This window comes from Eschrichtius robustus, chromosome 1 (genome assembly GCF_028021215.1).
Source record: "Eschrichtius robustus isolate mEscRob2 chromosome 1, mEscRob2.pri, whole genome shotgun sequence".
Lineage (NCBI taxonomy): Eukaryota > Metazoa > Chordata > Mammalia > Artiodactyla > Eschrichtiidae > Eschrichtius > Eschrichtius robustus.
Genome location: NC_090824.1, coordinates 123,283,263 through 123,310,386, shown reverse-complemented (window position 1 = coordinate 123,310,386; position 27,124 = coordinate 123,283,263). Strand labels below are relative to the sequence as shown.

At 43.2% G+C, this 27,124-nt stretch overlaps 1 pseudogene; it reads left to right on the top strand.

The window, feature by feature from the left end:
- The first annotated feature begins 16,406 nt into the window (after positions 1-16,406).
- Positions 16,407-16,929, top strand: LOC137759788 (riboflavin kinase pseudogene; annotated as a pseudogene).
- The last annotated feature ends 10,195 nt before the right edge of the window (positions 16,930-27,124 follow it).

The following is a 27,124-nucleotide window of genomic DNA, read 5'->3' as shown; positions in this document are numbered from 1 at the left end:
AAACACATACTTATATCTCAAAATTGTTTTTATTGGTAAGAGTGAAATGATAACTTTTTGAGCAAGACAGTATCGTGATGACTGCAGTTGCTTGGGAAAATTAATTGTGTCTCCAGAGCTGGGGACTCAACGAGAGCCCCGTGCCCAAGGGCTCTTGAGAACCCCAGTTGGTCTGGTTTGTATGGGAAGCCAAAGTGAGACAATACAAGTGAAAGTACCCTAAGGATGTAAAATAAATCAAAAGCATGCCAAAAGGTGCAAACAGAATTTGTCTTTAAAACTGCCCAACAGCTGATGCTAGATTCTTGGAAATCAAGGTATGTGTTAAAGGCTAAGAGGAGAAACTTAAAAAGTAAGATGAGCAACTTGGCACTAATGCTATGGAAACTCTTTTCAGATCTGACTGAGAAGATTTTGAATTGTTTATTTACTTGGCATTCCTACTGTCTGTTCTAGAATCCTTAGAGCCTTATCTGTGGAAAAATAAAAACACTTTAGAAAGTGGAGCTGTGTTTTGAAACACCCGAACTAGTTTTTAAGGCATCTTTACCTTTTTATACAGGATAGCATGTATCATTCTGTGGTCCAGCGCTGATAAAACATTAGCAGGAAGGCACGTGGTGAAGGAAATAGCTGGGTGAAGAAATTGACTACCCAAGCATTAATAAGTAGGAGGTTCCATTTGTTCTAAACCCCCTCCAGCTTCAACATTTTTTGCGCCCAGCCATGAAGGCGACATTTTCCTGTTTCTCAGAACTGAGCTGAACCCGTGTTTCAGGAGCTCTGGCTCTGGCTCCTATTCTATGAGGAACAAAGTGGCAAACTTTCTAATTTAGTTAAAATTCCTGTAACTTAAGAACCAGCTCAAAAGGATCTTGATGCAGAACAGTCTCTTTGCCAGAGTGAGGACTCCACTGGCGTGACAATTATTTTTAGGGAGAATGCTGGCAGGCAGCATCCTAATGAAAGGCACAACAGAAGTAGCCTAAATGTCTTCCTGCTCTGTCCAACCTTGACTGGAGAGAAGGCTGCTTTTACAATCACATTTTTCCTGAGTTCAAAGATTTTATGTGTCTCTGCATATTGCGTCTGCTTCAACCACTGCTGAGTTCCATGGAGGGAAAAACAAAGATGCCATTTGTAAACCTATGGCTTAATGGTGGTTGTTGGTTGGTCAGGAATGATCAGTTTTGGGCTCAAGGAAAGTCGTATTGAGAGACATCAAATCTGAAGTGTAACTGAAGAAAATACTGGGTAAACCTGTGTCCCTGTAAAGCAGTGAAATTGAACCTTTTCTTGGAGGAAATAATGCATTTATTGTTATGAATGCCTTTGTTGAAGGCAAGAGATTTTTTTGTCAGAACAAAGGAGTCTACTTAAACAACAGGAATATAAACAGGACCTTCTTTGCTGACTGCTGCTGGCTTTGGGATTCTTGCGGTTTGGCTTCTTGTAGGAGAATTTTAGCTGGAAGAGCAGAGGACAGCAGGAGCCCTGAGCTGGGTGGAGGTCTGGAGACCTGGTCTGGTTTGTCTCTGTCAAGAACTGACTCTTGAGTTTGACTTTGAGCCAAAGCTTCTGCTCTCAGGCCTCAGTTTCTGCTCCTATAAGTGGTGCTTCTCATGTGAAGTGGTGCTTCCCGAGGCACCCCCAGCTCTAAGAGTATGACTCTGTACCTATCACTTTCCATGCTCCTTTTTTCACGAGACATGAGAGTAACTTCTTTCCTCCAACAACGGAGCCCTGCTCTGGTCCAGCCCTGTGTTTTCCCAGTGGGGTAGGCAGATCAACACCAAGTACCGTCTTCCACCGAGTCTAACTCACCTTCGTTTGTATGCTGCACCATTATATTACCTACCACTTAGAAAAAACTGCATGACAACTCCACTTATTACACTTCTGCTATCAATTGCAGGATGCATCCTGAGTTCAGAAACGTCAAAAAAAAAAAATAATAGTGTGCACCTGAGTTTGATGCAATGTAGTGTAGCGATTAGTAGAACAGGTACTGGGGAAAGCCCCAGAGAGGGGGCCTGGGAAGGGTGTGGTTCAAAGTTTTTCCAAAGGCTTCTGGGTCTGTTGAGGGGCAGGATGGCCTTAGAAGCCAGACTGCCTGCCAGAGTTTCATTCCCAGCTCTGTCGCTTACTGGCTACATGACCTAAGGCGAGTTTCTTCATATCTTTGTAACTCAGTTTGCTCATCTGTAAAATGGGGGATAAGGATAGTAATTGCTTCATAGGACTGTGGTAAGGATTATGTTAACGAGTAGATGTAAAGTATGTGGAACAGAGCCAGGCACTTAGTAAGCACTCCCTGAACGTTCTGATTGATGTGACTCGGTGGTTGATACTTGGCTCCCCCTCCAGGATATGAGCTCTAGGAAAGCTGGAGACAGGCTTGTTTGCCCCCTCATTGTAGTTCCTAGTGCCTGCCAATACCTGCCATATAGTAAGTGCTCAATAAATATTTGCCAAAATGAATTCGCTGTTTGGTATCTGCTGTTGGACATTAGCCAGTATTCCCCTTTATCTCCTATTGGACATTAGCCAGTATTCACTGACCTCACAAGGCTCTTTCATGAAATGAGCATGACAGAAACCCATTACAATTAGTTTTGGTGCAGTTAACTCTTAGGTCCTTTCAAATGATGGGTGTCTTTGTCTTATCAGCCTGTAGACTCTGGCCTACTAATCAGGACAAAAGTAAATGCTAGAAATAAACAAGTAAGAAGACCTGCTGTACCCAGAGCTCAACTTTCTCAAGGCTCTGCTAATTGGAAGGCAGATGATGTCCTTGAGCGACTTCACAACCCAGATAAGGCTGTCTAAGACAAAGGGACTGTCCCTGCTTTGACAAATGGGACTGACCTTCCAGTCCTGGTAAAACATTTCTGGTTTCAACAAAGTCTGTATCAGGTGGGAGATGATATATGGCTGGAAGTATGTAAATCCACAGGCAAGTGTTAACTGGCTGCCCTGCTATGCTATTAACCCACAATTCACAAGCACCTCCGAGAAAGTAGGGAAGTTGTATTTGCCATCTCTCCTGGCTTTTTAGTGAAGTGTCTGTATTAAGAAACACTTCTGGAAAAGAAAGATTCATTACTCAGAGATTCTAAGAGTCTCTATCTGACTTAAGACTCTGTAATTTAGCTTCAAATAACACTTGTCTAAATACAAGATGAGTCAATTAGTAGAATTGGAGGGATATCAAGTTTTTGGTATGTTTGCATTGGTACTACCCCCAGCAGTCAAGGAAGGTAACTGCAGAAATATCCTTATTCTATCAGGCTGGAAGTGAAATGGCAACCAAGGAATGAGAATTTCACAGTTAATGTGAGTCCAAGGAAGAAAAGATATCTTCTATTATTTGGTTCTCTGTCTGCAGTTTCAGATAGGAACTTGCTTTCTTATCCATTGTCTTTTCCTCTGATCCAACATGTCAGCTTGGTTCTCTTTCTCTGAAGTTAATCCAAATTCCTGTGTTTTTTCCAAACTTGCAATTCAATGTCACTCTATTTTCAGATACTTGAACTTTTGAATTCCTAATTGAAATTTTGATTCAATTTTTAAAAATGAGGACCTGGGAGGGCATGATAATTATCTTCAAATAGTTGAAGGTCTGTCATGGGAAAGATGAAAAACATTGTTCTATAAGTATGTAGAACAAGGGACAGATGCTGTAGAGGGAGTTTTTAATTCATTATAAGGATGGATTGTTTGTCAGTCAAGGATGAGCAGAAATGAAATGGGTTATCCCAGGAGATAGTAGTTTCCCACACCAGGACATTCTCTGGATTTGCTAGGGATTGCAGATTTGGTAGACATTAATGCTGCTTGCTTTCCAATATCTGACTCTCCTCTCATTCCAGTCACCTAGAAGACTGAAACTCCTGGCCCACTTGTGGTCGGAGTGTGGCCATGTGACTACTTCTGGCTGTTAGGTCCAGACCATAATATTTAATTGCCAGTATGAGACTTTAAGAGTTCTCCTCCCCTGCCAGTGTAATCTAGAAATCACTGACCTAGATGGAGCTTCCATCAACCTGACTCCAAGGGGGGTAACCATGAACAGGGACCCCTTATCATCCTGCCCTGGACCTATAGCAAGAAGGAGAAATAAACATTGTGGTTTTAAGCCACCGTGGCGTAACTGAACTCATCCTGAACACGGATATTGTTCACTTATCCCTGGGCAGCAGTAAGCTCAGGAAGGCAGATTCCTCCCCGAGCCTCAGGGTTGAATTGTGATTGGTCACGGCTAATCATGGCAATTTCATTTCTCTTTTTCAGTGGAACAAACCATCCATGGCTGGCCACATGACCAAGTTCTGGCTGATGAAACTTAAGGGCGGTCTTGGGTGGGAGAGCCTTTGAAAAAGATTTTCCTTCCTTACAAAAAGAGGGGAAAGAACAAGGAGAGGAATTACTTTCTTCCTGCTTTTGATTGTTTTATGTGGGGCTGTGATGGTTGAGGGGGGAAAGTCTATTTCAGACAGAGAGCATGGTAACTTGTGGAATTCATTATCCCAGGAGGTAGCACAGGCTGTGCTCTGTGAAGTGGAATTCCCACTTCCTAAGTCCACGTCTAGCCGATTGATACTTCCACTTGCATGTCTCATGGGCTCCTCAAACTCAGGTTCAAAACCTGTTTCTCCTCTTGAGGTCCCTGTCCCAGCTAAAAGAACCACAGTCTTCCCTGTTGCCCAAATCAAAAACCTGAGAGTGACTCATTTCTTCCTGTCCCTCGTCAAGTCCTTCATATTTCCTGAATCTATCCATTCCTGTCCCTCTCCATTGCTTCTGCAGTAGCTCAGGCCATCAGCACTTCTGCAAATGGCTATTTACCTAACTTGCTTGCCTCAAACCTAGCTCCCCTCTAGTGTAGGTCCACATGGTAGTCAGAGGGACCCTTCTAAAACAAATTGATCACATAAGCTTAAAACAACTTGAGTGACTTCCTAATGTCCCCTGGATAAAGTCTCAATTCCGTGGCCAAGACTTTTCATGGTCTAGCTCAGGCTATATCTATAGCCTCAATTTAGACCACTCCCACTTGTCATTTTTGCTCCATTCTTAACTGCATTATCTACAGGTCACAGATTCCTGCTGTCTTTCTTCCCTGCCCCTTACACATGCTAACTCTTTTCTTACAACAACCCCTTTCTGTTTTCTCCCCTTTCCCTTACCCAGCTAACTCTCCATCCTCCTTAAGGCCTTCCTTCCTTCCTTCTCAGAGAAGCCTTCCTCACTGTCTCAATGCTGGCTTAGCTACCCTTCTCTATGCAAACATCACACTATTTCTACCACCATCTTAGCATTTTTCAGCACTGAGTTATAATTTTCTATTAATCCTCTATCTCTCCCACTGGATTGTAGCCCCTTGAGGGTGATGATTGCCCTTTCCATCTTTGGAAAACTGCCTGACCTGTGTTAGGTTCTCCATGAAGGATTGTGTGTACCATCATTATCTGCCTCTTTGCTAGACAGAAGAAATAGTCCAGGCATGTGGGTTTTTGAGAATACTGTTGTGGTGATGAGCCAGGGATTGGTGGCAGGAGATGGGGATGATGGTGCAAGAGACAACTTGGGCTGGACAAGGCTCTGGGTCTGAACCAGGCAAACAGCGTGTACATGACGGAGCAGGAAGTCAAAACAAGAGCAGGGATAGAAGCTCAAAAGGCATGATCTGAGCCTGGGAAACCATCCAGCTGGATAGATTCTGGGCAAAAGCCCTGGATGGAGAGAACACCCAGCTTGAGGTAGCAAAGGCCTAAAACAGGGACCATCCCTGAGCACAGAGCCAGGGGGAAGCTCGCTTTCTTTAGTACAGAGAGAACTTAGTTGAGCTGAGGGAGATGCAAGATGGAGCAAAAAAAAAAAGGCAACCTGTGTTAAACTGGAGAAAGCTGGCTCTGTAACCATGCACATAGCTGTGAACACCCTGACTGTAGAATGTTTTCCCCAAGACCCTTCATGTTGCAGGAGATTAGACCTTGGGTTCTAAGCAGGAGTAGAGCTGTGGTCCTTGGCTCAGCTGCCCTCTGGGAGAAACAGCGCTAAGAATCCTCAGCACACACAGGATCCTTTGGTGTGAGGGTGTCCCTGGTATCTGCCACAGATGGACACAAATTGTTAAAATTGGTGGCGAATCCATAAAGAACCACAGATCTGAGTGAAGAGCTGATAAAGTAGAAGAATCAAAACTGCACTTTGTTGAAAGAGGAATGTATCAAGTAGTAAGTGTGGAGCAAAAAACCAGAAAGGACCCTTTACCCAAGTCAGAGTTTTCTACAGTCTCACCTTGGAACTTCACGTGAACATCTAGCTGTCACCACAACTTACTCAGAATTCATCCAAGAGATCCTGCAGGCTTATTTACTGGTCTTTCCTAAGAGTTAAGGTGGCCCAAAGGTTAAGAATCCATGTCTTCCTGCTGAATTCAAGCACCTGGCACCCGAATGAAGAGTTAGAATCTTCTAAGAATTAGAAGGAAAACAGAGACACCTGTCTCTTCACTCCCCTTTGTCTCAGTGGGGCCATGGAGACCTTCACAGTCGTGTTTCCAGACTCCTCTATGGCCAGGTCTTTGCCCTCCTCCCTCCAAATGGCAATCACACCAGCTACTCTGTGGTCCCATTACTTTATCTTTGTTTTCCTTTTATGGAATGAGAGTTCCCTTGGGTGACCCCCACCCCATTCCCTGGTCCCTTGTCGGTGCTTTCAGGGCGTTTTTACTCAGCCCTGTTTTTTCTTTTCAGTAACAATGAACCCCTTCACAGGGGCATGAAGATTAAGCAAAACACCATGGTGGGTGTGCACAGATGGGGTATACACTCTACAAATGCTTTTTGGACATTCGAGCAAGGCAGACTTGCTAACACCACTGAATTTAGAATTAAGCCTCATATTCTTTGAGTCTTCCTGTCCCCAGGAGAATTTCTTTACAGATATTACCTAATATTTGTTTCTTTTTTAAAAAGACCTAATATTGATATTTTGTTTCTCAGGTAACACATGTAGCTCATATTATTTTCAATTGTCCTTAAGAATAGCACGAAATCTATCATATCCCACACAAAGACTTATGACAAGTGAGGAAATGTTTACCAATCCATCATTAACAGTGACATGGTCTAGGCTGAGAGAAGCCTGCTTGGGAAAACAGAATGGCCAACCTCAGTTCACCTGGCCTTCATTGTGTGCCTGCTGGGCCCAGAGCTGCATTTGCAGGAAAGGTTACATTTTCTGGAGAAATGAGCACTAGTCAAAAGACAGTAAGAGGGACTAAACCTGCAAAACAGAAGTTGTCACCTAACACATCACTCAGATCGAAAGAGATCCAAGCGGGAGTATCAGGGCAAAGGCCAGGGAACAACCTCAGGGCAAGAGTGGACGGGATCGCTGCGCTGGGTCCGTGGGCTGCAAGGACTCTAGCTCTTTAATACAAGCACTAATGAAGGGCCATGGCCCCAATAATAATAACAAATATAGCATCAATACCGGATGCTCTGTACTGTTCTGAGAACATTACACATTTCTTCTCGTGTAATCCCTACAATAACCCAATGAGGTAAGTATCATTATCACACCCATTTTATACACGAAGGGAGCTGAGACACAGAGAAGTCAGAAGTGCATGAAAGTGGCCGAGCTGGGACTTGAACCCAGGCAGTCTGGCTGTAAAGCCTGCTGTGCCCTATTGCCTCTCCACACAGAGGATGAGACTGAAGCCTTTAATACTTAACTTGGTAGTTAATTTTCTGTCCCCACCTCAAGCAGCTCTTTCTCTCCACTTGTAAATATCTGTAGTGACACTCATGTTGTTTGAACACTCACTGGTCTGGTATTTGGGGGGAAATCCCTAGAGGATGAGTGGTAGACGTGGCAAGTTGGTCTGGGAATGAGCTGAGCGTAATGGAACTAATTTTCTGAAGTCAGTAGAGCCCACGGGCCAAAACAAAATTGGGACCCAGTGAGTGACGGGCACTTAGGCTTCTCACCTCAGGGGTTTCTCTCCTACCCAGGCCTGTCCAGCTGGTGACTTTTGGGGCTCTGTGTTTGGTGAAGCATATATGTGAAAAGACCGGTGTTTCTTTAGCTTTTATTCAGAGGCAAGTGCAAGGAAGAGATTGGAAATTGACAAGAGCATGGTCCTCTTGCTGGGGTAGATCAGCCAAAAGAGAGGCCAGACTCCCCTCTGCTCACATCCCTCTCACACAGTCCTTACTGAGCCTTGGCATTATTGGGGGTACCCTCTCCCTGGGTTTCAGCCTTTCAAAATCCCACCATTTCCCAAGGCCCAACTCCAGGACATGCTCCCCTACGATGCCCTGCTGGGCCCCCAGCCCTCCCTACCTTGCCCTTCCTGGACCCCCTTAGCATATGGTCTCATTCAAACAGCTCCCAGGAGTAGTTTTACTCATGGTTGTTGCACAAGTCTTCTGCTCTCTACTGGTATGGAAAGTACTAGAAGATGGAGGCTCTCCTGACTTTAACATGCTCCTTCAGACCCCCCACTATACTGGCCCACTGTCTACTTGTGCATATGTCATTGTAACCCACTCATTTCAGCACAGGGTTTGTAATCTCTGGATTTGGGAGGAAAAAAAAAAAAAAGACAAAAGGGAAGCTTGAGAGAAAAGTAGTTTGCTTTGGGAGAAGAGAGATGCTTCCCTAATAAAAGATAAAATGGCCAAATGGGGGTAGGCTTGTGCCCCTGAGATAAGAGGAAAGGTCATTTATTTAAACAGTAAATGGCTAGAAATGCAGAATGGATTTATAGGGCCCCTACAAATCCATAAAAAAGCTTGCACATAGATGCATGCATATTAATCCTGAATTGCCTATGAAATTTATCTTTATGAGTAAAGAGAAGAGGGATTGTTGATCCTGTTATGATTTTTACCCCATCTTTCCAAAGAAGACAGGATTAATACCAGGAGAGATAAATCATGATGTGATTTTTGTATACATGCACAAAGCAAACACAATGAATATTTGATTTTCTCCAACTTCTGCAGAGCTAAATCAATTTGAAGAGATAATGGTAGAGGATTAAGTTATTGGAACGTGTGTAACTATAAAGTTTTGAATACAGTTAACTCACAAGTTATTACAATTTCAGTATAACATCTGTTATCATTGAAATAACAGATGTGTTGTGTATTGTGAAACTAAGGGAAAATTGGATAGCACACATTTTTCAAAAGAAACCAGGCTCCTATTAAATTGTTTTTGAAATGCAGCACTGTAAAAATTATTGCAAAGGGTAGAAGGGGTGTCCTCAAAAGGAGGCTATATGACAAATAATGCTATTAATAGAAAGTTGTCTGAAAATATGAGGCAAGCGAAATGTTATATGAACTCCTGCACTTTGCCAAATTACAAAGAAGGGAAGTTATCATACTTAAGGATTTAGAAAAATGTAAAGCTACAAAACAGAAAATAGCAATCCATAAAAGTGAGCTTGGTGTAAGGAATGATGATTTCCCAGCTCTGCCATCCACACTCAGTGCCTTTACTGCAGTAACTATAGTACTAACTCCTCATGTACAGTGAGTTATATCCACCATCCTTTCAGCAATCATATTTTCTGAACCCAGAGTTGGGACATGTGCTTTAATGAGACCATGTGGATGTCTCAGGGATGAGGGAAGAGGAGATTTGACATTGAGATTTTTCTCATAAAATCCGGAATATGTGGTCACTTTTCCTGTGTTGCCCAGCAAGTGCTGGCCTTAAAGCAGAGACTCAGAAACTATTTACTCATGGATCTGAATTGCTCCTTGCCCAGTGCCACCCTTGAGGCACCTCTGTGAGTTTTCTGACCACATTATTGTGATTACATTATTAGTAGCATTCAGCTAATATTTTGTCTAGAGTCTTGAAATCTGCCACTACATTTTTATTTTCTTTCTCCACCTGTCCACAATTGCACTTTTCTTTTTTGAAAGGTTGGGGGGAACAAATCCCAATGTATTATTATTTATCAAGTTTCATGGTCAGCAAAGAATATACCAGAAGTGTGAGGTTGGAGTTGGGGGGAGATCTAATTAAGCTTGACTTGGTCTGGTTTTCAATTCTCCTACCGTTGACAGCTCGCTCCTTGGAGAAGGAGCTCCCAGTTGGTCTCCACCACAAAAAGGTTTCTAATAAAATATTCAAGATAGCTGAGGACCTTTAGAATGGGTAATTTTATTCAACATACACTATGATCTTTCTGCTGGTTGTGGGCTCTGGACCAATACCCAGGAGCTTCTCTTGGAGTGCCTGACTATTATGCATTATGTTAGAGTATTCTGTGAAAAGTCAATTTACTCAGAGACACCGTATTTTAACTTGGAGACTAAAATTGTCCCTGAGGTTTAGTTTGCTGCCATGATTAAGTTCTTATTGTTCTGCAAATCCTAGATTTATTTTTAACTGCTTCAATGCTGCATTTTTAAAAGACTAACGAATGGTTAAAAAAGAAAGAAAAAGAAAAATACATGCAAAAAAATCGAGGACTCAGGAAGAATGCTCTGATAAAGTGCAGACTTTCATTAAATAATGCCTGTCGTGAGTTTACCTGCCGTTGGCTTTGCCTCTGGTTTCGAGAGCCTGCCTAACCAGGCCTAGGACTTAATGAGGTGGCTCCCTTCAGCGTCTTAGACACTTAGCTCTCAAAAATCTCTGTCTACAAACCAATTTTTCCCATCCATTACAACACGAGCAGGAGAAATTGAATGCGTGGTTTGAAATCCCTGTTAATCAATTGGACTATTCCCCTTGGATTGTGGTTGAAGAGCAAGTTTTCATTATGTCTAATAATTAGCATCCTCTTTTTTGAAATTAGCTGAATGGACTGACACAGTAATCTGTGGTGGATATGTCGTGTGTCTTTCCATTATTAACTTTTTTGGGAGGAGGGAAGAGTGAGTGGGGAAAGAAATGGACTATGGGAATTTTTTTTTCTTATCTTGGTGGCATTTAACATGAGCAGGTGCCAGGTGGGGTCTATTTTAGATGATCTGAAAGTGTAATGATCCTGAGCTTTGGAGACATTATCAACAGCTTGAATCCTATTCCTCTAATTTACTTGGTGAGTGAAACTGAGCAAGTTACTTACCTCCCTAAGTCCACACTTCTGCCTCTGTAAAATGGAGATAATAATAATGCTTTCCTTACAAGGTTACTGTAAAGATTAAATGAGAGACTGCACATCAAGCACTGAAGAATTTACTGGCACTTAGTAAATACCCAACACATTGTAGCTACTGTTATTGCAGCTTTATTACTTTAGGCAGCTGTCATATTAAATGGAAATTCTTTTTATTCATTAGATATTGATGCATTCACTTAACCACTATGCTGAAGACTCCTGATGGGGCCGTGAGAGGCATAGAGAGACAGATCTACTGTTCTTGTAGGGGGATGAGATGTGGTCAGAAATGATCCTGGCAGAAGGTGGGAGGTGACAAGTGCCACAGAGGATGAACAGGGCAGTGCCTGGCGCACTGGTGCTAATGGAACAAGTCCCTTCACTGAGTGGTGGATGGCAGAGGATTATGGGACATACCTACAGAGTGATTTTGGCTGTGGTTCCTGGCAGCAGAACCCCCAAGCCTAGCTCTGTTTCTGAGGCTGTTATGGAATGAATGTTTATGTAGATTCGTACGTTGAAGCCATATACCCCAATGACAGTATTGGGAGGTGATTAGGTTTAGATGAGGTCGTGAGAGTGTGGTCCCTCTGATGGCATTAGTGCCCTTATAAGAGGAAGAGACAAGAGAGCTCCCTCGACCCTGCCATGGAAAGGCACAGCAAGAAGGTGGTTGTCTGCAAGCCAGGATCGGGTTCTCCCCAGGAACCAAATCTGCTGGCGCCTCGGTCTTGGACTTTCCAGTCTCTAGAACCATGAGAAATGAATGCCTCTTGTTTAAGTCACCCAGTCTATGGAATGTAATAGCAGTCCAGGCTAAGACAGCCTCTCTGTTATCCTTTTAACAAATCCCTTTTCTGCTTCAATCCGCCAGAGTCCATCTGCTGCTTGCCACTAAGCAGCTGACCAACATGCCCCTCAGTGGTGGGATCTGCATTCTCATTGTGGCACAGCCTGTGTTCCGGTCTTCTCTGCCTGCCTTCTTCTTTTTCATCCTGCTCCAATAGGCTAATTCCTTCGAGGTTCCCTCATTCATCTTCCAGAGTGGGAGAATCTGAATGGCCTAGTTAATTACCACTGGGCACAGTGTGACATCAGACCACCCCAGGAGACTGAGGTCAACCTGGAGATTGGGCCACCCTTGGTCTAATTAGGGGCACAGACATGCTCAAGGCAGAGCTTGAGGCAGCTTCCCTTCGTGTGGGGCACAAAGGGGGCACGTCCCTTGAACAGAGCTGGTGAGTATGATAGGCACCAGGATTGGCTTTTCTAGGACAGTTTTCACCATATTACATAAAGTGAGGCCCAGTATCCTCACTGGGATGGAACGAATCGGCTGGGTTTATCAAGGAGAGATGCTAACTCCACCTCTTCCTCTACTGTCACTGTATTTCTAATGGCTTTTCCTGACTTCATGCTTTTAGCAGTATTCCCACAAAATATTAGACATTCTGTTATTGCAACATTTTTATACTCTATTTATGTTATTTATCTCTTTTCCCTCTTTTCTGTGGATTCTTTGTTTTTTTCTGAAAACTTAAAATTTATTTATTTTATTTATTTATTTTTGGCTGCATTGGGTGTTGGTTGCTGCGCGCGGGCTTTCTCTAGTTGCGGTGAGCGGGGGCTACTCTTCGTTGCGGTGCGTGGGCTTTTCACTATGGTGGCTTGTTTTGTTGCAGAGCACGGGCCCTAGGCACATGGGCTTCAGTAGTGTGGCTCGCAGGCTCAGTAGTTGTGGCGCACGGGCTTAGTTGCTCCACGGCATGTGGGATCTTCCCGGACCAGGGCTTGAACCCGTGTCCCCTGCATTGACAGGTGGATTGTTAACCACTGCGCCACCAGGGAAGCCCTTTTCTGTGGATTCTTTAAGGTCAGGAACCAGCTTACAAACACAGAACCTAGTGTAGAGGTGGATCCATCAAAGTTCATGTCAGTTAGAGTGATGATGGCTGTTACAGTAAACAAACTCCTGGTTAACGATGATTCCGACATGATGGTTGGAAGTCTATTTCCCACTTACATGAGGACCCACGTGGGCGTTCCTGATTAGTGGGTGGCCCTCCTCAAAGCAGGGATTAGGGATCAGGACCATCTATCAAATGGCGTCACTGGCTTCAGCATGTGGCCTCCCAGGCCTCTATGCTTATCTGCCTCAAACTAGAAGGAGGGTTCCACATGCAGAGTTTCATAAGCTAGGCCTGGAAGTGGCACGTGTCACTCTGCTGACATTCCACTTGTTAAAGCCTGTTATGTGGCCACCCTTAAATGAAAGAGATCGGGAAATGTAATCTCACTGTCGGCTGAGGAGGAAGAGAAAATGGTTTGGCACGTAGCTGGGTAACCTCCTGGGTCTTGAGCTGGGACATGAAGAAAAAGAAGGATCTGAATGGACAGAGATGAGGGGATAGCACCTCAGAGAGCAGTAGCTCTGAGGACTGGAGTCTGGAGAGGGCTGGATGTGAGGAGCTCAGCACTGATAATTAACCACTTATCACCAAAGTCCCTGGTCTGAGATTTCAGGAACTCAAATGAAGATGCTAACTCAGGACCCAGAATGCCTGGTTCAGATCTCAGCTCAGATACTTACCAGCTGTGTTATCTGGCATATGCTCTCTGTGCTTCATTTTCTTATCTGTGAAATGGGGATAGAAACAGTTTCTACCTCTTAGGCATGTTGTGAAGACTGAATGAGTTAATACCTGTAAGGGATATAGAAGAGTGTTTGGCATATAATAAGGATTCAACAAGTGTTACTACTTTCACTCTTTCTATGTATATGAATGTGTATTGTATGTGTGTGTAAATTATAACACCATGAGGACATAGATATTGAAGTATGGGGTAGGGGAGAGAGAAGGGAGGGTGGTCAAGGGATTTGACTTCAGCTTCGTATTTTGGTCACTAATAATGCCACAACACTCACTCTTATTAATCTTAGTACTTTGGACAGGCAGTGCTTTCTTCTGATTGCCTTTGCTGTCCCACCAATTATCAGTTGGTTCTTTCATGACATTTGGTCATACATTTTGTATTCTGTGTTATGATATAAATCTTTTCTCTCTCCCACCTTTTGTCTGAAATTTGGCTCGTTTGTACAAGGGATATAATGACGCTCATTAGTATTGGTAGGACCCAGCTGCTGCCGGCTTCCTTAGAGCAAAGCCCCAACTCATGCCGGCCTTTATTTCAGTGGGGTATGCTGCCCATTAATGCAAGGTCATTGCCAGTTCCTGCTCTCATTTCCCCCTGCCTTTCTGTGCCCCTTCTGGCTTGCCCATCCTGTTGCCCAGCAGGCTGCCTTCCATGGTCAAAGGCCACCTCCCATCCACTCTCCTCACTTAGGCCACAAGTTCTTGGGGTGCTGTGGCACTATCCCCAAGCCAGCAGCTGCCCCAAGCTAACGGCTACCCCCACCAGCGGCCAGGAGGGGTGGAGGAGCAGCCTCCAGAGAAGATGATGGGTAATGGGGCACTGGCATTTGATGAACTACCTCTCCGCATTCTTGCTTTACAGAGAGGCCCGGTGGTGTGCGTTTGCCAAGTTCTCAAAGAAGAAAACATTGTGTTTCCACTCGACTTCACATTCGGAAGTAAACTCGCCAGGCAACTTCTTACATGAGGCTCATGTAACTTTAATGCCTCATCCTGGCATTGTTTCCTGGCCTGGCCAGGACTGGCCCATCCGCGTGGCCTCCTGGAGGACAGGATTTGTTCCGTGCCTCGAGGGCATGCCTTCCCAGGTCAGCAGATGGCCTTCTGATGACTATTTCCAGCTCGTCTTACCTGACCATTCCCTCACTGTATGAACAGCTGTTTCCTTCACTTCAGAGCTGCCCAACCGGATTGGTGATTTTTCTTCTGGCCTTTTGTTTGCACAGAACATAAATCTTTCTCTTTTTCTGACCTGGCCTGCAGTTCCATCCACCTGTGCCCGCCTGGAGCAATATATAACTCTCGCCAGGCTCTGTTTCCTTTGCTCACTTCAGCCTATAAACCAAACTTTCTTCTTCCTTTTACTCCCTCTCTTCTGGGCTGATTCAGCGCTATCTCAGCACCTGGCTGCCAGTTAACACTTAACCACAAAAAAGACATTCTTTTATGGGTCTGACCTGAACTGGAAACTTCTGACAGAAGGGGATATGCAATAGAAATCTCAGTCCCATTGGCCTCCTTTCTCTCTTTTTCTAGAGTCTGAGGAGACTTAATTTACACCAGGTTAGCAGCAACTATGTTAATTGAAAATGAGTTAATTAAATAACTTGGTACTTTGAGCTGTCAAAATATAGCCAGTCAGTTGAATCAATCCAGTTAAATGTTTAACAATGATCACAAAAATCGGATATGAATGTAAGAAGAAAGGAAAGGAACCTATGTCCCTAAGAGAGCAGTCTGTGGAGTCTAGATTATTACTAGACAAATGCTACCGACTTTTCTAAGTGCTGCAACTGTGTCAGTGGTGTTTGGTTTGAGACTTTTATTTACGTTTCCTGGACTAGAGAAGAACCCCTCAGCACATTTTCTTGTTGCCTTCTTTTTATTGAAGGTGTAAAATGCTCTCAAAACATTGTTTCGCACCTCCAGTTGAAAACGAAGAAAGTGAAGTATTCATGTTGTAGCAACAGGCTGGTCAGAAAGCAGGGTCTCGGTTTTTGTTACAGTAAGCTTTGCAGTGAAATGAATGCGATCCTCTGCTGCATTATGATCCAGAATGTGCCCGCCACATACTCATTCAGGTAACTGTTCATTCGTGGTGACTGGCTGGGAATGCTTAGCTACCTTTCTGTTTCTTCAGGATGTTAGCTGGTGAGTTTTAAAGATGGATCACACACTCTCTTCCTAGTTCTTACTTTGCAGCAGGCCAAGATGTGTCGTGTAATTAAAACCTAAGCATCGGCCCGGCCTGGGCAGAGTGCGTAGGCCCGCGGCGCTCGGTGGGTTGGGGGGCCCTCCCAAGCCGGCCCGCCCCCGCTCCGCTCCTGGCCCACAGCCGCCCTTCCGCGGTCGCCGGCGTTCCGGAGCCCAGACGCAGCGTCTGAGTCGCCCGGCACCTTCTGTTCGGTCTGCGGCGTGAGCGTCTCGCCGCGGCGTGTCCTCCGCGCCGCTCGGACCGTGGTACGCCCGTGTGCTCGCCCGGCCGGCTGGCCTCCGGAGCTCCCGCCCATGTCCCCCCGGCTGGTCTGGGGCGTTCGGGCACCGCCTCGACGGCGGCTCCGCCGGACGCGCGGACTGGACCGCAGCCCGCACCCCGAGCGGACGGCGTCATGCGGCACCTGCCGTACTTCTGCTGCGGCCAGGTGGTGCGGAGCTTCGGTCGCGGCCCCAAGCAGCCGGGCATCCCTACAGCTAACTTTCCTGAACAAGTAGTAGATAATCTTCCAGCTGACGTATCCACTGGCGTATATTATGGTTGGGCCAGTGTTGGAAGTGGAGACGTCCATAAGATGGTGGTGAGCACAGGGTGGAACCCCTACTACAAGAATACAAAAAAGTCCATGGAAACTCATACCATGCATACTTTCAAAGAGGACTTCTATGGGGAAATTCTCAACGTGGCCATCGTCGGCTACCTCAGACCAGAAAAGAACTTTGATTCTTTAGAGTCACTTATTTCAGCAATTCAAGGTGATATTGAGGAAGCTAAGAAACGACTAGATTTACCAGAACGTTTGAAACTCAAAGAAGACAATTTCTTCCAGGTTCCTAAAAGCAAAATAATGAATGGCCACTAAAGGAAAAGCATCTTATTTATTCATTCACTGTTTTCTAATATTTTACTGCTCATAACTCTACAGTCTCATCTTGGTTATATTTTAAAAATCAAACATTTTCCTACAGCTGTGAATTAAACAGTACAATGTAGTTACCATAGTATGTTCCAGCTGTTCAATTAAACCCATCATGTTACAGTACTAAAAAGGTTCATTTTAAAAATCAAGATTCTTTCTTATGTAATATGTTGATTAAAATGTACCACTAGAAAGGTCTTAAGTGTTTTATAATGGAAATGAAATATATATAAATATGGGTAACAGGCAAGTCACTAGTTTGAGATGAGAACTATAATTCTCATAGTAAAATTCTAGCATGCATGTACCTGTATAGCATGCTCTGCTAATCAGAAGGCTCATAAAAGTAACTATATTAAGCAGAGGTTTGACAGTTTATTACAAACCTAAGGGGAAAAGTCCAGACTTCGTATTTTTGATATTTTGTTCATTTATATAGTATTATAGACATGAAGACTCGTGAAATTTCATTTTAGTTAGTCATTTCCTGTAAGGGCTCAAATCATTGTACTGTGTTCCATTTTTGTTACAGCTGCCTCAGTTCTAATTGGTCTAGACTCCCTATTATTTTTTTTGTTTTTCTTTTGAAACAGTAAAATGAGTGTTTTTCGAATCTCTAGTTCTCATTTTTGTGTTGTATAACACTTCTCTCTTTTTAAGAGTAGATATTCTTCAACATTTTTCTTAACCTTTGTTTCCTGTAAACAATTGTCAGTGTCACTTCTTCCATTTAGAATATCCAACTTTACATTTACAAAATGTAGAGTTTCATCTGCGTCTGTATCTGCCATCCCGTCACTTCACTATATGAATAGTGATTAAGTGCATATCTCTTGCATTTTAGAAAAAACACCCACATGTTGATCTGTAGGTTTCCTCAAAGTTTAAACGAACACCTAGCATTTCATTTATATATACCAGTTTCTTAAACAACACAAAATACTTGTTTCCCCCCCCTAGGGAAACTAAGAGCCAACTAAACTATGAAATAAAAAGTTATTTGTTTTTAATGTGACTATATGTTCCTGAGCAAATGCAGACTGTTGTAGTTGTATGTGCACAATGTAATTTAAGGCTAAAGGGTGCTATCTAGGAGATAATTTTAAAGATAACTCATTATAAAACCATTTTCCCCTAATCTGCATAAATGAGAACTGATTTTAACAAAACTGTTTATATAATATTTAGAAGAACTTCTAAAGCTAATGTTGGAGAAGGGGGAAGCAGGAATAAATTCAGTTGGATTGTTTTGACTTTTTGGTGTATGAATTTATGGCAAACAATGTAGTATGTGTCTTTTTCATTTCTTCTTTATAGAAATACTTAGAAAATGTAATTTAATGTTAGAAATCCTATACTTGAAAGAAGCCTCAATTATCAGTGGTTCTATGAAACGAAGTTAAAAACAAACATGGAAAGTGTAAAAAGGATTTGTGTTTGAGTAGCTTGTGACTGTGTCCACATTAAGTGTGAAAATTCTTTGATATTGTCACCTTACATTTTGTTAAATAACTATTGCTTTTGAAAAGCCTGTAGTGTGTGGTTTAGGAGTTAGTTAATAGTGTCTACATTTTTTAAAGTTTTATATATAAAGTATTTATATATTATAAGAAATTGCAGTAGGGCCATTTTCGATTAAGTCAGTGTTTTCAGGCCTTGAGATAAAGCTTGACCAAGTGAAAAAAAAAACCCCCAAAAACCTAAGTATCTAAATGAGAGCTTAATTGATAAGGAGTGTATGTAGCATAAGGGATGCCTTCAAGTTGACTTGGGCTAAATTGACAGAGGAGCAAGCATCTGGATGGAAAATGCTGACAGCCCATCCATTTGGAGGTCTCTTTACCTCAAAGAACTGGCATGTTGAATCCATCCCACTTGAATTAACTGATCATGCCATTCCTTTGGCAGAGCAGAATAACAGCTTATGGCATTTGTATGATGGTTTTTATTTTCCAGTGTGTTTTCACATCTGTTATGTCTTTGGATCCTCACCTCATTTTACATGTAGAGAGAGGAGATTCAGAGTGGCTCACCTGGCTTGGCTAAGGTTCTTGAACTAGTTAGTATCAGATCCAGAATTATGTGCTGGATAATATCGTCACTCCTACAACAGTGCAACATTTTCATTTCACGTGTACCTTAAAAAGTATACTCTGAACTTTTAAAATATTAACACATAAGGGCAGCCAACCCTAAGCTTATGTAGAACTCCTTACTGCCCCCAGCAAAGTTCACATAATCAAGTACACTTTGTGGTACAGTTTTATGGTTTTTGTCTCTAATAACAAACTTCTGGCACTACCAGATCCTCAAGTGTCATCTGAGTCATCAAATCAAGAGTTCTTTATGCACACTCTAGGAGTTTTGATTCTAAGACCAAGCCCCTGTGGATGAACAACATCTCTTGAACATCTATCATTCATATACGGTACTTATGTTATTTGTCAAGTAAAATAGAACATTCAGTTATTCAGAACAGCAAGTATTTTGTTGTTAGTGGGTAGGAGTATAAAACCTGAGCAGTGACAGGGACAGGAGAGCCATCTAGTTGTGTCTTTTCATTTTAAAAATGAGGAAATCAAGGCCCAGGGAAGTGAAGTGACTCGATCCAGACTTGTGCTGTTTAACAGCAGACTTAAGTTCCCTACCTTTCAGCCTGGTGCCTGTTCACCATGACTTCATGCCAGCAATGTGAACCTGACATTTTGTCACCCAACCTCATGGAGGGCGATAGAGGCCTTCCCACCGAGACCTCTGTCCCCCTCACAGTGATCGTGTGCACAGATAAAACCACTATATAATTATAGTTTATTTGAAAGCATGAGACTTAGAGAAACAATTTATTATCAAAATGTTTGAATTAATTATAGATGCATCAGTATTCTTCTTGTTTGACTCCTCTGTGTTGAGGCATGTTTAATAATTTGTAAATTCACTAGAAGTTAATATCATACACTATTTGCTTTATTGGTAAGGCTCCTGGAACCACAAATATCACACATTTAAAATAATGATAGCAAATATGTAATGAGAACTTCCCTTATACAAGCTTTTTTTTTTGACTGTGTTGGGTCTTCATTGCTGCACATGGGCTTTCTCTAGTCTAGAGGAGCAGCGGCTACTCTTCGTTGCGGTGCACGGGCTTCTCATCGCAGCAGCTTCTCTTGTTGCGCAGCACAGGCTCTAGGCGCGCTGGCTTTAGTAGTTGCAGCATGCGGGCTCAGTAGTTGGCAACACGCAGGCCCTAGAGCACACAGGCTTCAGTAGTTGCCGCGTGTGGGCTCAGTAGTTTCAGCACGCGGGCTCTAGGGAGCGTGGGCTTCAGTAGTTGTGCTGCGTGGGCTCAGTGTGTCTCGTGGGCTCTGCAGCACAGGCTCAGTAGTTGTGGCACACAGGCTTAGTTGCTCCACAGCATGTGGGATCTTCCCAGACCAGGGCTCGAACCCGTGTCCCCTGCATTGGCAGGCGGATTCCTAACCACTGCACCACCAGGGAAGTCCCTATACAAGCATTTTGATTACGTTTTCCCGTTTAATTCTGTCAAGTACCCTATGAAGTTGATCCTAGTCTGATCTCATTTTATAGACAAGGAGGCTCCACCCTCTCTAAATGGTGGAGTTTTCATTTGTCAACATGGTCTGACTCCAGAACCTGCATTTTCAAAATTGCTATTTAGCCAACTCAGTTGTGTTTCAAAAAGAAATTCATGAACTCATGCTGTTTGATTTCTCTGATAACTACAAAATGAACTGCAAGTTAAAAATGTAATAAGTCCCTCAACATTTTCTGCTAAGAACTTCCGGATTTGGTAACCAGGTAACGCCAGGACAGATGCCCTCCTGAATTAGTTTAAGAGGGCTCTCCAAGGGTGCTGACCACCCACAAACATCTTTTAGAAGGACTCCTGGGCATGAAACTTCTCTACCAAGTTCTGTACTGCTAAAGAAATGTTTAAGCGCACATAAGAAGTCCGTATAAGAACCTCTTTTATAATCTTTACACTTGTTTTAGAAGATAATGAAGACATACAGTTAAAAAGATAAGCAGTGTGGAAATAATTATTAAACTAGGTCTTAAAGCCCAATTTATGTTTTCATCTGTTTGTTTCTAAGTTAGGAAGAGGGTAGTAAAGTTCTATTTTTTCCTGCTTTATTCATTCTCTAGGTGTCATCACCCAAATTTTACCTGCTCATTGCTGAAGAGTCAGTGGGAACCATCATGGCCCAGGCAGGCTGCCCATCTCAGGTGAGAATATTGGAATAATTAGCTTTTGATTTTGAAACCACACCAATTTAATAAGGAGGCACCCACAGAGAGCTGAAGCAACCTCCCCGTGTCCCTTTCACAGCTCCGTTTTCCCTGAGCTTACCACCAGCCCTTTCAATAAACATGAGCGTATGAAAGAAAAAGCTACATAAAATTTTATACTTCTCAAATTCTGGTTTTCTTTTTAAGTTGCAAACTCAAGCCTGATTGTAGTATACTCCAACCAAAAGACCTCCTCAGGCAAGAAACACATTATGGGAAGCTATTTATAAGGTTTAAATTATCCATATTAACATACTTAAGATTCACCAGTGTGGTTTCTAGATGCCAGATCCAATCCACAGTGACGCCTCAGCATTCGGGTGTATAGTTGACTGCATAGACTTTCCCAGGGGGAAAATGCGGAGTGAAAACCACAGGGCTGGAAGACCCCTGGAGGAGTTAACTACTCAATCCCCCTGCCTCTGGCAGGACCAAAAGCAAAACCCATTTAGGTATCAGCACAGGCCTATATGCCTGTTCTGTTTGCAAAACCTGATTGGTTCCATTTTTTTCCATTTTTTAAGCGAAAGCTGTAGGCAAAGTATAACAGAAAAAATTACGTAGTATATATAGACACACATGTATACAGCCAACCCTTGATCATGTATACAGCATTTATTGGAATTCTCCTGTATTAAAAAGGACAGCATTAGGCCCAGAGAGTTAACCCAGTGTAGGTAAAAATATAGTGTATGCTCACAGGAGTTTACGCTTTGGTTAGGAAGACATGACATACATCATGACAGTGCTGGATTGTGTTGACATAAGTATTAGAGACCAAATATGTACCAGCACAGACAATTCTAATCACATTTACTTGGACTTCTAGTTCTTTTATACTTTCATGTCCTGGGAATTCATTCACAGCATTTTGAAATTAAAAAAACTTGATTTTAGGGAGGTTGGAGACATCCAATTTTTCCATCCTGAATTCCTGCCCAGAAATGTATCTCTTCTCTCTATCTCCATCCCACTGCTGGAAATTAGTAGTGTCACCAATTGGACTGATGTGAGAGACCCAGGCAAGCAGGACCAACATTTCCTGTAAGGTTTTGGTTTCTGGCATTCCCCTGGGGTAAGGGGAGGATTTTCAACTGCTGGGGAAATGGTTAATGGTCCCTCACTCCTGTCTCTCCTCAAGTGGGATCAGTAGGCTCCTACTTGGGTCAGAAAGCATGGAATTAGACAGAAAGCAGGGTAGAAAAGCCACCTTTCATTAATTCATGCACTCATTCACTGGGCTGTTCTGGGCTAGACTCTGAGGCTACAAAGATACTTGGCTTTTATTTGTGAAGAGCTCACAGTAGACATATAACCATGATATGATGGCGAAGGGCAATAATAGAGGCAGGTACAAGGTGTACTGGGGGAGTCAGGAGGGAGGAGGATTATATGAGCATGAGATCTGCGGGATGTTTCATAAATTATGTAACATTTAAACTGAGTTTTGGAGGATAGCGGATTTCATCAGTTGGAGAAGGTGCAAGAATCTTTCTAGGCAGAAGGAACACTGTATGTACAAAGTAGTGGCCCTGGAACATGGGGTGGTCAGAGAATGACAACAAGAGGAGGACCTGAGGGGCGGGGGCTGGAACCGCAGTTTGGTGACCACATTATAAAGGGCCTTTAGAAAGCTTGGTTTGGGAGTTTGGATCTGATCCAGAGAGAAGGAGAGGGACAAGGGGTGGGATCAGTTAAAGCTCTTAGGCAGGACAGGGGACAGGTCTGGGTTCATGCTTTAGGAAGATCATTCCAGCAGCCAGTGTGTGGAGGAAATATTGAGGTGGGAACAGCCCAGAACAGCGAACCTGGCTTGGAGGTCATGGCAGTAGTCCAGGTGAGAGGAGATGAGGGCTGAGCCAAGGTGGAGAGGGAGGGAATGGTCTCAGGAGATGGGTGGCATCCTCAGAGATGACAGGATTTAGAGACTGGATCTTGTGGGCAAAGGAGAGAAAAAGCTGGGGAAGTGCTCAGCTTCTCTCCAGATGGATGGAGATAAACGTAATGTGAGAAGAGGAGCAGGTCTGGAAGGGCTGGGTGTACATCCAAGGAGCTTAGCTGTAGACATGTTGTATTTGTGGGACAGGTAGTTGGTGATGTTTATTTAGTTCAGTTGAAAATATCAGTGTAAGATTGTAATGCTGAGGAGTGACACAAAGGTGGGACAGGACAATTAAGCTCTCCATGGATGGTAAATGGGGCTTGTAGTTTTGGGAAATGCTGCCGTTGCTGGGGCAGTCTCCCTGTCTGCGTCCCCAGAGGTGGTTGTGGGATCATTAGTCTAAGCCCCACTGTGGTTCACGTGGGTCATCACTTCTCCAGTTTTGTTTTGTTTTGTTTTTTAACCAAGATGCCCCTACATCACAGGGGAGACTGTGGTCTGGGGGGCAAGGAGAAATTTTCTTTCAAGTGTCTGTTTAATCTGAAAAATGTATTTAGGGTCTGGATTCTGCCACATAAAATATCCATGTTTGTTTTGATATAAATTATGTTTTAAATGATTTATTAGTTAACTTATGCATGTTAGCTGCCCCCCGGCCCCCATACCTGAATCGGTGTACATCCAGGGAGATGCACCATGGTGGCCTCTGGCTGCCTTGGCTTGTGACCACCATGTTCCCTGGTTTGTCAAGCACAGATCTCACCGAGATCTGACCATGACTGTGGTCAGCTCTTCTGTTCAGAAAGAGTCTCCTGGTTCCCACATGCTCTAGTATCAGGTTGTGATATTCCGGAATTCCGAAGCCATACCCTCGGGCAAGGTGTGAGCAGATACCGACTTCATAACAAGAAAAAACTCAGAGCTGGTCATTTTTTCTTTCCTTTTCTTCTAAAAAAAAAAAGATTATATGTATCTGACCTTTTTTAAAAATTACAAAGATAGGACACAAAGGAAAAAACTGAGTAATACATGAGTGCATCAAATATCAAATATATTTCTATTTTCCTCCTAGTACCCGCCCCTCCCCCCCCCCCACTCCTCAGCTGAATAGGTGGGTTGTTTATATTTATTGCCTTGCTACTCAGAGTAAGGGCAAGTGACCGGCAGCACCAGTCTCACCTGGGAGCTTGTTAGAAAGACAGAGTTTCAGGCACCACCCTGGCCTCCTGAATCAGAATTTGCATTTTAAGATTCCCCAGGTGAATCTTCTGCCCATGCAAGTTTGAAGAGTGAGCTTTTTGTGGATCGAGGAGAAGGGAAAGTTTATTTCCTCTCCTTTCACCCAGGAAGGTCTGGATCTTGAATCCCCAAATGCTGTCGCAGGAGGAGGTTAACCTGCTATAGAGCACCATCTCTGCTCTACATGGGATTGGTCCCCTCCTGGGGACTCAAGGAGTCACCAGCCAACCTGGCTGTTGAAAGTCCCCATCCATTCCTTCAGCTCAGATTTTCCGGAAAGCATAAATGAAACAAACTAGAAGGAATAATCCCCAAGGTGTGCTTCCTGGTGAACCCCTCGGCTGTTCACACCCATTTGTACAGAATCCAACTCTCCTGTTGTTATTCGGAAGCCACTGGGAAAGGTGGAAGAGCAGCTTCTTGTGACAAATCACCGAGTCATGGGTACCATCGCCGCTGCTGGGGAGCTTGTGGTTAGGTTGCTGGTGGAGGTCTTTCATCGGGGCCTAGTGTGAGGAGATTAAAGCAGAAATGTCATAGAGAAGATACCTAAGTTCACTACAAAATTTTACAAACTGGACACTGCACTTCTATAGAGGGAACCGAGTCTGTGTACTGTTGTGCTATTGGCATGGATGCAGGGCACCTGGGTTGTAAAGATTCGAGTCAGCCCTTCAGGTCTCCGACAAGGTGTGGTTGATTCTGCTGATTGCGTCGGTGGTAGATCTTGAGATCAGGTACAGTAGTCCACCTTTCTCCTTTGTGTGGCGTGATGGCTACCGCAGAAGCTGAAATATTCTGGATGATCTAATTGTACAGGGTTAAGCCATGATTACAGCCACCGTGGCTCGTTCCTTTGGAGATGCGGAAGGTGTAATTGAAGGGATCTGGTAGTAGTAAAACATGTATGAAATTGCTAAGAGGATGATGGACACATTTATTGACTCATTCAGCAGGTAAATTGAGCACAGAACAGGCCAGTCTTTTTCAACGTTTTAAAGCTTGTGCTTTATTTTGATGTACCTAAAATGCCCTTCCTTCACTGCCAGGATTATGAGACACTCCTTATTCCCTCCCCTTCACCTCCACCATCTCCATCGAAAATCAGTATCTTCTGTATGTCCTCACCAGGTAAGATAATTTTTTTTTTTTGGACTTTAGTTTCCATGCTATGAAAATAATGGTGTGTTTTCATTTTTCAACTATTCAAACATAATACTGAATATGTTTTCTCAAATTATTTATGGTTTTCTGTTCCACCTGGGGGGTTTGATCTACCCACTTAGGGATTCTCTCTCCTCAGAGAGTCACTATGCTAGGAATTGAGTGCAGGTGAACTTCTGAAAATAATTATCTTGTAAAGATCATGCCAGAGATCTCAGAAAAAAACAAGAGGGCAGCTTCTTCCCATAGATAAAGAAGACAAGATAAAGGAGAGGGCAGACAGTAACATTTTGGGTTATAATTGGTCTTTCTCAAATATGCTTTCTTCCATATCCCTTCAAATATGATTCTGGGAAGGCATTTTGGCTGTTTTTAAGTTATAATTTCAGCCATGCTTGCCAATATCTCAAAGTTTAAAAGTAAGAGACCAACTTATTTTTCCCATTGGAAGTTAGTTTTAAAAGACCTGGGAGATGCCCTCTCAGACAATAAAATTACTACTGAAGTGTGAATGATTGATCGAGGTCTCTTAAAGTAAATTCTTTTTTTAAAAAATTTATTTATTTTATTTTTATTTAATTTATTTTTGGCTGAGTTGGGGCTACTCTTCGTTGCAGTGCGCGGGCTTCTCATTGCAGTGGCCTCTCCTGTTGCGGAGCACGGGCTCTAGGTGCACGGGCTTCAGTAGTTGCAGTGTGCGGGCTCAGTAGTTGTGGCTCACAGGCTCTAGAGCACAGGCTCAGCAGTTGTGGCGCCCGGGCTCAGCTGCTCTGCGGCATGTGGGATCTTCCCGGACCAGGGCTCGAACCGTGTCCCCTGCATTAGCATGTGGATTCTCAACCACTGCACCACCAGGGAAGCCCTCTTAAAGTAAATTCTAATGTGGGAGGAGGAAAAGAGCATGAGAGCTTTGTGTATCTGAAAAAAGAAAATGGAAAAGGCACAGATAGAGACATAGGATGTGGAAGATAGATGTGGCTAGGGTAACAGTTACTCTGCAGGAGTTTTAGTGTCTTGATGTCCCTGATATCACCTTTTCATGCATAGGCAGTGAAGGGCCAACATGATACTTCTACTCAGTATCCCAGTGTAGCATCTGACATACAGCAGATGTTCAATAAATGTTGAATGAATCAATTAATTCTTAAAAATATTACTTGGTATCTTCTCTAACTCTTTTGTTACCTGTGATAAGGGAAATAATACTCAGTGAGCAAATGGCTTGTAACATCCCAGGGGCTTCGTCAGATATACAGAGTTCATCTGGGCATCTTAAGAGAACTTTACAGAAAAAGAAAATTTTCACAAAATATCTGTAAGACACATAGAACAAATGTCAGAAGCCCAGTGTTAGCTTTGCTACTACTACCCCTGTGAAATTCTCCGTGTCTTAGCTCTTCATCTCTAAAAAAGTAGTAATGAGTATTTCACAGAGTTGTCATGAGGATTGAGATAGGTAGGGTATGAGAAAAAGGAAAGGCCACTACGTAGATATTAAAAAAAATACACAGTTACCCCAAAGTTATTCATGATAGGTGTAAAATTAAGTGGGGATCTGAGTTCCCTGCCAGTTTAAATTCCTTTGGAGTAATGATTTTTA